This window comes from Hibiscus syriacus, unplaced genomic scaffold (genome assembly GCF_006381635.1).
Source record: "Hibiscus syriacus cultivar Baekdansim isolate YM2019G1 unplaced genomic scaffold, ASM638163v2 tig00111244_pilon, whole genome shotgun sequence".
Classification (NCBI taxonomy): Eukaryota; Viridiplantae; Streptophyta; class Magnoliopsida; order Malvales; family Malvaceae; genus Hibiscus; species Hibiscus syriacus.
Genome location: NW_024063033.1, coordinates 1 through 10,573, shown reverse-complemented (window position 1 = coordinate 10,573; position 10,573 = coordinate 1). Strand labels below are relative to the sequence as shown.

The 10,573-nt window shown below is 33.2% G+C and overlaps 1 pseudogene; it reads left to right on the top strand.

Annotated features, from left to right (window-relative positions):
- The first annotated feature begins 371 nt into the window (after positions 1-371).
- Positions 372-10,012, top strand: LOC120157358 (annotated as a pseudogene).
- Positions 10,013-10,573: the final 561 nt, after the last annotated feature.

The following is a 10,573-nucleotide window of genomic DNA, read 5'->3' as shown; positions in this document are numbered from 1 at the left end:
AAAAATTTCAAGGTAAAAAAATGTTTTCTTTTCTTTTTTCTAACAATCGAAAAAGAAAGAGAAAAAAAAACATGGAAGTCGAAGAGTTTACTGGAGAGGGGTAATCGAAATCGAGGGTTGGTTCGTCTTCACGGTGGTCGGAGTAGGGAAGCCAAGAGGTCGTTGTTTTTTAGGAGCGTTTAGAGGTTATTTTTGGTTATAGGATTTTTTTAGTTTAGGTGAGTAGATCGAAGTTTTTAGTGGGTTTTGGATTTGGTTTTAGGTGGTATTGAGGTCGTCGGAGATAGGAGAACTGAAACATTGAATGAGTTTTGGGGGTATTTAGGGGCCTTATTTGTTGATTTTGACCCTAGATCGGGGTTTAAGAGAGCAAAAAAAAGGTTGTAGGGTCATTTAGGGTTCGATTTAGAAACTCTAGCCACGGTGGGTGGTGGCCAGAGTGGCAGTCAGGATGGATGCGTGGGGTCTGGCTAAGATACCCGACGAAAAGAGAGTGTTGAGAGGGAAAGAGGTTTTTTTTACGTTGGGATACAAATGAAAAAAAGGGAAAAGTGGCTTTTATAGTATAAGTTTAGGGGTAAATCGCGTATAAGTCCCTTACATTTATCGTGTTTTTACAAAATAGTCACATATTATCCTTTTTGTGATACATTCGAATATACATCTTTAACATGCTATTTTACATTTATACGTTTCATTAAATATCTAGAACTAAATTTTTGGGATAATATTGTTTGAGTCCCTTTACTTTTAACTCGTTTTTATATCTTAGTCCCCTGATTTATTTTTTATTTCATTTATTTTCAAATTGGATATTCTGTTTTTTTAATTTAGTCACCTATAATGTTTAGGTTATATTAGAATTTTAATGCCTGTTTGTTTATCATATTTGTGTACAAATTCTTGTTTATTAATGAGTAGTTTAATTTATTTTATTTTTAATTTAGTCCTTATTAAGGTTATAATTAGAGTACTTAAATTTTAGGCTTTAGTCCCTAAATTTAGGTTATTTTAGATTTAGTCCTTAAATTAATTTGTTGTTAAATTAACCCTAATATTAATTCATATTAATTTTATTTGATAATTTGTAAATATGCAGTTAGTCTTTAAAAATCAACTTTGTATAGTTTTAGTTTGTTTTTTTAATAAAAAATACATGTTTGTTTTATGTTTTTAGGGATTAATCTTTTAGTTGTAGTTCTTTAGTTTAGTTAGTAATTATAGCCTTAGATTTTAGACTTAAACCTTAGATTTATATTTCACACGCCTAGACTCTAATTTAGAGAATAATTTGATTTTAGCTCTCACATTTAAATGTTGAAGGGCTCATTTCGATTATTCGATTCAATAAAAAAGGGTAATTAATTAGGGTTAATAATTAGAGTCTTAACCTTAGCCTTTTCACATTTTAGTCCTTAAACTTGTAATAATTAATTGATCATAATTAATTAGGATTTTTAATAAGAGTCTCCATTTTAGATAGAATTACACTTAGTCTTTAAATTAGGAAAGAATTTGAATTGGCTTCCGCATTTAACATGCTCGGAGGACCAGCTCGATTATTTGATTAAATAATTGGTCAAAATCAATTAGGGTTAATATTATAGACTCCATTTTTAGGTCTAAACTTTTAGGCTCTCTAAGCTTCATAATTTGGCACTTTAAGTTAGGGGAAACCTTAATTAATTACCTAGTATAATTAGGTTGACATAATTGATTATTTGATTGAATTTTGATTTCACAACTAAGGCAATGTTGATTTACCAAGGAATTAATAGTATATCTCCAACAAGTATGCTCAAGGAGTAACTACTAGTGATACCCAAAGTAGGTCGACATTCCTTTTTAAGACCACATCATGATTTCTTAAAATCAAGGCAATGACCGATTATTGGGCATAATAGTTGATCTCCCGCATTCATGCTAGGGGCGAACACTATTGACTTAAATAAACGAACACCCTTTTCAATTGTGCATCCATAGGGATTTTTGATTAAGTAAAGTTTGAACTCGGAATTTCCAATTTTAAATATAAGGTAATCAACTAGGTACCGATTTTTGAGAGCTGTGGGGTACTAATCCTTCCCCACGCGTAACTGACTCATGAACCAGTTTTCTGGTTTTTTTTCGCAAACCAAATTTGGTATTTTTTGATAAAATAATTTTTTTATTAAAATTACCCGATTTTGATATATCACACCTTAAAATGATTGGTGGCGACTCCTCACATTTTAAAATATTTTCAAAGAAAAACCCCAAGTCGTACTGATTTTCCCCATCCCAGGTGAAAATCGATGACGACAACATTATTAATCTTCATCTAAAATACAAATTAGTTGAATTAAATTTAGGGTTTAATATATTTTAATGGATTAAGATTTATTTATACCATATTTTTTTAATTTTACATAAATTTATGATCATTAGATGAGTGAAAATAGAATATTGAGATTAACTCTTTGTTTTTTTTTCAGTGAATATATTCTCATTTCCCACTATTAATCTCAATTGTTTATTTTTTCTCATCCAACAGTCCTAAATTTATCTAAAATTAAAATATTTTATACTGTGTAATTGAATCATATTCTTATTTTAATTATTAATTAAATTTAATATTGAAAAGATTCTAATATTGACAAAAATAACAAATAACTAGTTGATTTAGTGGGATGAGCAACTAGATCTTTTAAGCAAGGTTATGAATTCAAATTCTGGTATTTAAGAATAGAGCAAACTGAGTTGAGAGAATCATGCTTTTGTCTATAGTATTCAGTCTAGATTAACCGGTCAATAGATCATATAGATGATTATACCAAAAATAAAATATGGAAAAAAGTGGAGGAAGGGGGTTGAAATTCAAGCTATCTAGTGCCTTCGTGGAATGATGCTACCTTGGACAAGTTTAATAAATATTTACTGTACATGTATGATTGAGTTGCGATTATCTTATGGCCAAATTTCAAAGGGATGTCGTGTGAGATAGGAAACAAAATAGCCCAAGTAAGAGTTGAAAAAGATGGTTTCTTCTTCTTCTTTTATTATTATTTTAAAGAATATTTTTAATTTAATCATATTTTTTATAAAAAATTAAAATTATTAGTGATATAATAAAATTATTTACTTGATGATGTCATATGAAATCTATTTGGAAAAGTTTAGTTAATTAATTTTTATGATGTTAAAGACTTAATTGGATGTAAATTATAAAATAATATATATATATATTTCAAAAATTATAAAATAATTTAAATATCTTTTTTAAAATAAACTATAAAAAGTTATTGATATAGGAAACTAAATATATTACAATAAATACAAAATTTGAACAGATAAAATTTGATAAATATTAAATTACATTTTATATTAATTTTTTATTATACTTTTATTATTTTTAAATAATTAAAATTTTAAATAAGTAAATTATTAATAAAAATATTTTAATAATATATTATTAATATTTCATTATAAATTTTCATATAATAGTTATTTATATTAAATAAATAAAATAAATAATATAATTAATTAAAAATTATTTAAATATCATAGTTAATTTTTTTAAATACCCTATCACGTGATTTATTTTAATTAAAAGTGGATTTTTAAATTCTAGAACATGTGAAATTGGTAAGATAAAGATAAAATATTAAAACAATTCTCTAAAGTTCATTCAAAGAATATGATTGCTTAAAATATATTTTACATGCCCAAACAAAAGAAACTTTAGTCATGTCAGTTCAAAAGTAAAATTTAAATAGGTAAAATACTCAAATGGTCCCTGGATTGTAGGCTGTTTCTTTGTTGAATCTACTGACTATTAAAATTTACAAAATGATCACTCAATTATAAGATATTTTATTGAGTTCATTGACTATTAAAAGTTACAAAATGATATCTCGACTATAATCTATATTATTGAGTCTTCTGACTATTAAAAGTTATAAAATAGTTACCTGAGTATTCAATACTAAAACAACCCTTTTTCGTTAAAAAATTGAACTAATTTGAACTAGACGTTAACCTACTGACTGAGATATAATAAAATTATATTTTAATGATGTATACTAGCAATATTATTGCTTTTAAGCACTGAAAATATTACAGCATCCTATAATTAAAGGATCATTTGTGTATTTTACCCCATATAAATAAGAAATTAAACACCTTTTACTTGGACATTCCGATCCCTATAAATGTTAATGCAAATTTTATATTTAGAAATTTTCTTTCTTTTTGAATGAAGTATTATTAATTAATAATAAAATTTTGGTTCTTAGAGTTTTATTAGAAATATGTAATATTTTTTAAAAATATTTTAATTTTAATGAATATAATATTTATTTATCTAAAAATAACACTTTTATTTAATTTAATGAAAAATGAAAATGAAAATAGAATAAGATAAGGGAGAAAATGGTAAAAGAGAGAGTGCCTAACTTAAGACAGAGACTTCACCTCTTCCAAGTGTCCCGTTCTAAAAAAATCTTTTTCTTCTAAAAAATATGAACATTAATTTAAAATTTTGTTCTGAAGTTTATGAAAAAATGGTTTAGTTTAATTCTTAAAAATTATTATATAGTAAAATAATTCTAAATTTGAGTTTTTAATGGAATCCATCATCGAGCAAACAACACAATAAAAATGAAAAGACAAAAATAATGAAGATATGATAAAAACAGAGGGTACCTGCCAAGTACATATAATCCCCACTTTGAGAAAGAAGCATAAAACAGAGTATTTGCAGAGGAAATGATGAGCTCTGTTTCCTGTCTTTTGAATTTCTGATTCTCTCTGTGTTTCGTCTCTTCCTTGTTTTCTTGTCTTTTGCTGTTCTGCAAAATACCAACTTTATAGCTATGGAAAACAAGGATGAAACTTTGGATGCTGTGGCGAAGGAGGCTGTTGATTTGGTATGATGATTTTTTTCTTGTTTCTTCCTGGGATTTTTGTTTTGTTTTGCTTTGATTTCTTGATGAATTTGAGCCTTTTGGGTGTAGGAAAATGTGCCACTTGAAGAGGTTTTTGAGACTTTGAGGTGTAACAAAAATGGTTTAACAACAGAAGCTGCTGAGCAAAGGCTTGTTATCTTTGGCTACAATAAGCTTGAGGAAAAACAGGTCTTGATATTATTCCAAAGATGAACCCTTTACTTATGATTCTTTCATCTTTTTGATTTTTATGTGAGAAAAAAGGACTAATTATCTGGATTTATAAAACTGGTTTTTCATTTTTCTTTTCTGGGTTTTTGCAGGAGAGTAAATTTTTGAAGTTCTTGGGGTTTATGTGGAACCCTCTCTCATGGGTTATGGAAGCTGCTGCTATCATGGCCATTGCTCTTGCCAATGGAGGAGTGAGTATATATATATATGAACATATTCAATTACTAAGTTTAAGGACTTGCTTGAATGATGTTTCTATGGTGTTTTGATTCTGCAGGGGAAACCACCTGATTGGCAAGATTTTGTTGGGATCATTACTCTTCTTATTATCAATTCAACTATAAGTTTCATAGAAGAGAACAATGCTGGCAATGCAGCTGCTGCTTTAATGGCTCGTCTTGCTCCTAAAGCAAAGGTAATATGGGAGAACAAGCCAGCCTTTTGAATGTTCTTTCATGGGAAATGAAAATTGACTAATAAATGAATCGTTTCAGGTGTTTCGAGATGGGAAGTGGATTGAAGAAGATGCATCTGTTCTTGTTCCCGGTGATATCATCAGTGTTAAACTCGGTGACATTATTCCGGCTGATGCTCGACTCCTCGATGGTGATCCGCTGAAAATCGATCAGGTTCTTCTGAAACCTGAACTGATTCGTTTTCTTTTTCGTGTTGAACTTTGTTTTCTTGATGTTAATTCTCTTTTTCCATGTTCCAGTCAGCGTTAACTGGTGAGTCTCTTCCAGTAACAAAAGGCCCCGGTGACATTATTTACTCAGGTTCTACATGCAAACAAGGAGAGATTGAAGCTGTCGTGATCGCCACCGGTGTTCATACGTTCTTTGGCAAAGCTGCTCACCTTGTTGATTCCACAAATCAACAAGGACATTTTCAAAAGGTCCTAAGATCAGCTTATTTTCGATTATTTTCCATGTTCTTCATTTGTTTCATTCATGAAATGCTTTGGTTCCGGATTTTGTTAAACAGGTGTTGACTGCCATTGGTAATTTCTGTATATGTTCCATTGCGGTCGGAATGATAACTGAAATCATCGTTATGTACCCAATTCAACACCGTGAATATCGTCCTGGAATCGACAATTTGCTGGTACTACTCATTGGAGGAATTCCTATTGCCATGCCCACAGTTCTGTCTGTTACAATGGCAATCGGGTCTCATCGTTTATCTCTTCAGGTCTGTACGATTCGTCTTGCGAATTTGTTTCTTTCAATGACATTTGCTTAATCGCGATGAATATAAATATGTTACTGCAGGGAGCATCACGAAAAGAATGACAGCAATAGAAGAAATGGCAGGCATGGATGTCCTTTGCAGTGATAAAACCGGAACATTGACATTGAACAAGTTATCAGTTGACAAAAATCTTATTGAGGTAGATTAGCAGTTGCTTCTATTTTATTTCAGATTTTATTCAGTCCCGATATTTATACGGATGCTATGGAATAGATCTTTGCGAAAGGAGTGGATCCCGATGCCGTTGTTCTGATGGCAGCTCGTGCATCTCGACTGGAAAACCAGGATGCCATAGATGCTGCTATAGTAGGGATGTTGGCTGATCCAAAGGAGGTGTGCCCCTCGATGTTAATATATCAAACATGATTCAATCCAACAATTTTGATGTAATCTTCTTCCTATTAATTTGTTTTCTTGGCTACTGCCTCCTAAAACTCCCTAGGCACGAGCCGGTATTCAAGAAGTTCACTTCCTTCCATTCAATCCAACTGATAAGCGAACGGCGCTTACATATCGATAATCAAGGTCGAATGCACCGGGTTAGCAAAGGTGCACCTGAACAGGTAGGTTCACATATTGTAGTACTCGATATATTTCAACTGTAGTGCAATACCGTTTGAAGTAATTCATTGCTCTGATGTGATTATCAGATTTTGAATCTTGCACATAATAAATTGGAGTTGGAATGTCGAGTTCACGCGGTAATCGATAAGTTTGCCGAGCGTGGATTGCGATCACTTGCAGTAGCATATCAGGTAAATATATGTGGTCTGAAATTTCATGGAGTTGATACCTTTTTTGTTTTATGAAATCGATAACGTTCTTGGCTAAATTTAACGATCAAACTGCAGGAAGTTCCTGATGGACTAAAGGAGAGCTCGGGAGGTTCATGGCAATTTATTGGCTTGTTGCCTTTGTTCGACCCACCTAGACATGACAGTGCCGACACGATACGAAGGGCATTGAATCTCGGAGTGAATGTGAAGATGATCACAGGTGCATGTCTTTATTCGATAGTGTCAAACAATTTCGATGTACTTAGTGAATGGATTTACTTGTTTCAGGCTGAGAATTTTTTTTCTTTCACGAGAAATCGTAAAGAGTAGTTTCTTATGCTCTGTCTTCTTGATCCAATAACCTTTAGGTGATCAACTGGCGATAGCAAAGGAAACCGGACGCCGTCTTGGAATGGGAACCAACATGTATCCGTCATCATCTTTGTTAGGACAAAACAAAGAAGAATCAATTGCTGCTTTGCCAGTTGATGAATTGATTGAGAAAGCAGACGGTTTTGCTGGTGTTTTCCCTGGTATCTTAAGCTTTTCCTTTTCCACCTCACTATGATGTTTGGAGGCAGTTTGTCGATAACGCAGTGCTCGGTTTTGGTTTTAGAATATGCTTTCTTCTATTGCTGTTTCTTGCTTATATGGCTTTCATATAATTGTCGATGCAGAGCACAAGTACGAGATTGTGAAGCGCTTGCAAGCCAGGAAACATATATGTGGAATGACCGGTGATGGGGTAAATGATGCTCCTGCTCTTAAGAAGGCTGACATTGGCATAGCTGTGGCTGATGCAACCGATGCAGCCCGTAGTGCTTCGGACATCGTCTTGACCGAACCTGGTCTTAGTGTCATTATCAGTGCCGTACTAACCAGTCGAGCTATATTCCAGAGGATGAAAAATTACACAGTGAGTCTACTCTAGACCATTGCATATGCTATTCAATCTAAACTTGACTGACATTGTTGACTTGTTGATTGAGCTATTTGATTCTTTCATTTCACAGATATATGCAGTCTCCATTACAATCCGTATTGTGGTAAGTTTGCATTGTCTCTGAAATGTCGCCGCTATATGAACACATCGATAGATTCCTCTTAAATAGCCTGATTCTAACTTAGATATTCCATGTTCTTGCTCGACAGCTTGGTTTCATGTTACTGGCATTGATATGGCAGTTTGATTTCCCTCCATTCATGGTCCTCATTATTGCTATCCTTAATGATGGTTAGTATTTGCTTCTCTTCATATGCTCAAACTTAAATTTTCTGATTCCATTCAGCATGCTTGAATGAAACTTGGGATATGTGTTCGCCACAGAACTACCCATACTGAATATGTTTCGGAAATGGTCGAAGAGTTTCCAATGAAATCATTGATCTGCAGGAACCATTATGACAATATCGAAGGATCGGGTGAAACCATCTCCTCTGCCAGACAGGAAGTTAGCAGAGATCTTTACAACTGGAATCATTCTTGGTGGTTACTTAGCCATGATGACTGTCATTTTCTCTGGGCAGCATACAAGACAGACTTCTTCCCTGTAAGAGAATAATTTTCACATTATTACGTTTCAATGATACATGTTCATTTTTTATCATTCCTAATCTTGGTTTGCCCTTATTCAGTCTTGCTTACGGTAAGATACGTGTGCTTTCTGTCGCAGCGTACGTTTGGGGTACTAGCCTTCAGAAAACCGACCGCATGGACATAAGAATGCTTGCTTCTGCGGTATACCTCCAAGTGAGCATTATCAGTCAGGCTCTCATATTTGTAACAAGATCAAGGAGTTGGTCTTTCATTGAGCGTCCCGGCATGTTACTCATTACGGCTTTTATTGTTGCTCAGCTGGTTAGTAAGCTTCAGGTTTTTTGCTTGCAATGCAAGGAATGGAGATAGTCTTGCTAGATGTCGTGTATGATTCGATCAGTTAAACCAATAATAACGAAAAAAAACTGCTGTCGATTTGTTGGTTTTCGTTTGATGAACAGGTTGCTACACTAATAGCTGTTTATGCAAACTGGAGCTTTGCTGCAATCGAAGGAATCGGATGGGGTTGGGCAGGTGTGATATGGCTCTACAACCTTATTTTACTTTCCACTCGACTTCATCAAGTTCTTCACCCGATACGCCCTCAGTGGAAAGGCTTGGGACCTCGTTATCGAACAAAGAGTACGAATTTGTTTCAACTGATGCAGTAACTTACATTGTTGTCTGAGAAACTTGTATGTTACATTTCTGGCTTGTCCTTTCGCAGATAGCTTTCACGAGGAAGAAGACTTCGGTAAGGAAGAACGTGAAAAAATGGGCACATGCTCAGAGGACACTCCATGGACTGCAGACACCAGACACCAAGATGTTCAATGACCGCACCAGTTACAATGAGATTAATCATATGGCTGAAGAGGCAAAGAGACGAGCCGAAATCGCAAGGTATGCATCCATTAGTTCAACTGTACTTTCAAATCTAAACTGTCAATAAACCCAGGGCTCCGAACTCGAATCTAATTCAGTTAATTCATATTGTATAACTGAGGGCAATGTCTGATCAATGCCAACCATTTGCATTTTCTACTTGCAGGTTGAGAGAGCTGACAACACTAAAAGGGCACGTCGAATCTGTCGTTCGACTGAAGGGTCTCGACATAGACACGATTCAGCAAGCATACACTGTCTGAGAAAAAGGCATAAAACATTTTGATTCTATGTATTGTACTTATACTTCTCGGATTGCTACTGCTGCAATTAATAAGGATCTATAGTTTGTCATCTTAATGTTGAAATTGCTTTCTATACGCTCAAATCCATCATCTTCTTCAAGACTTCTGTTTTCCCATGGCTTCAATGTAATTTTTGCGTACTCTTCTCCCCCCTTCCATTCTATACAAATGTTGGCATTGCTTGAACTCCAAATTCAATGTCTGATCAATGAATTTTTTTTTATGTTTCACAATACGGTTAACCAACGTGTTTAACTAATAGATTACGATAAAGGATCAAACTTTGTAGTGTTTTTTAGTATCTCGAGTGACATGAGCTTGAAAAGGGTTCAAGAATCTGTTTTTTTATTAGGGTTAAAATAATTATTTTGACTTTTTCCGAACTTATAGTGGATCTTGAAAGATACGAAAGATCACTCTTTAAATCGTATATGCAATTTTCATCGAATACGGGTTTTATACAAGTCTCTGTGTCATAATCTAATTGATCATAAATAATAAAATAAAAAATTAACTATATAAAATTAATTTAAATAAAAATTATTGATGTAGTGTGAACTGTGTGATGATGTGGCGTTTTACTAACATGACAATATGCCACGTATGTGTATAAACTTTTTTCTGATGTGGCAGTATGTGCATATATGCCACGTCAATGCTATA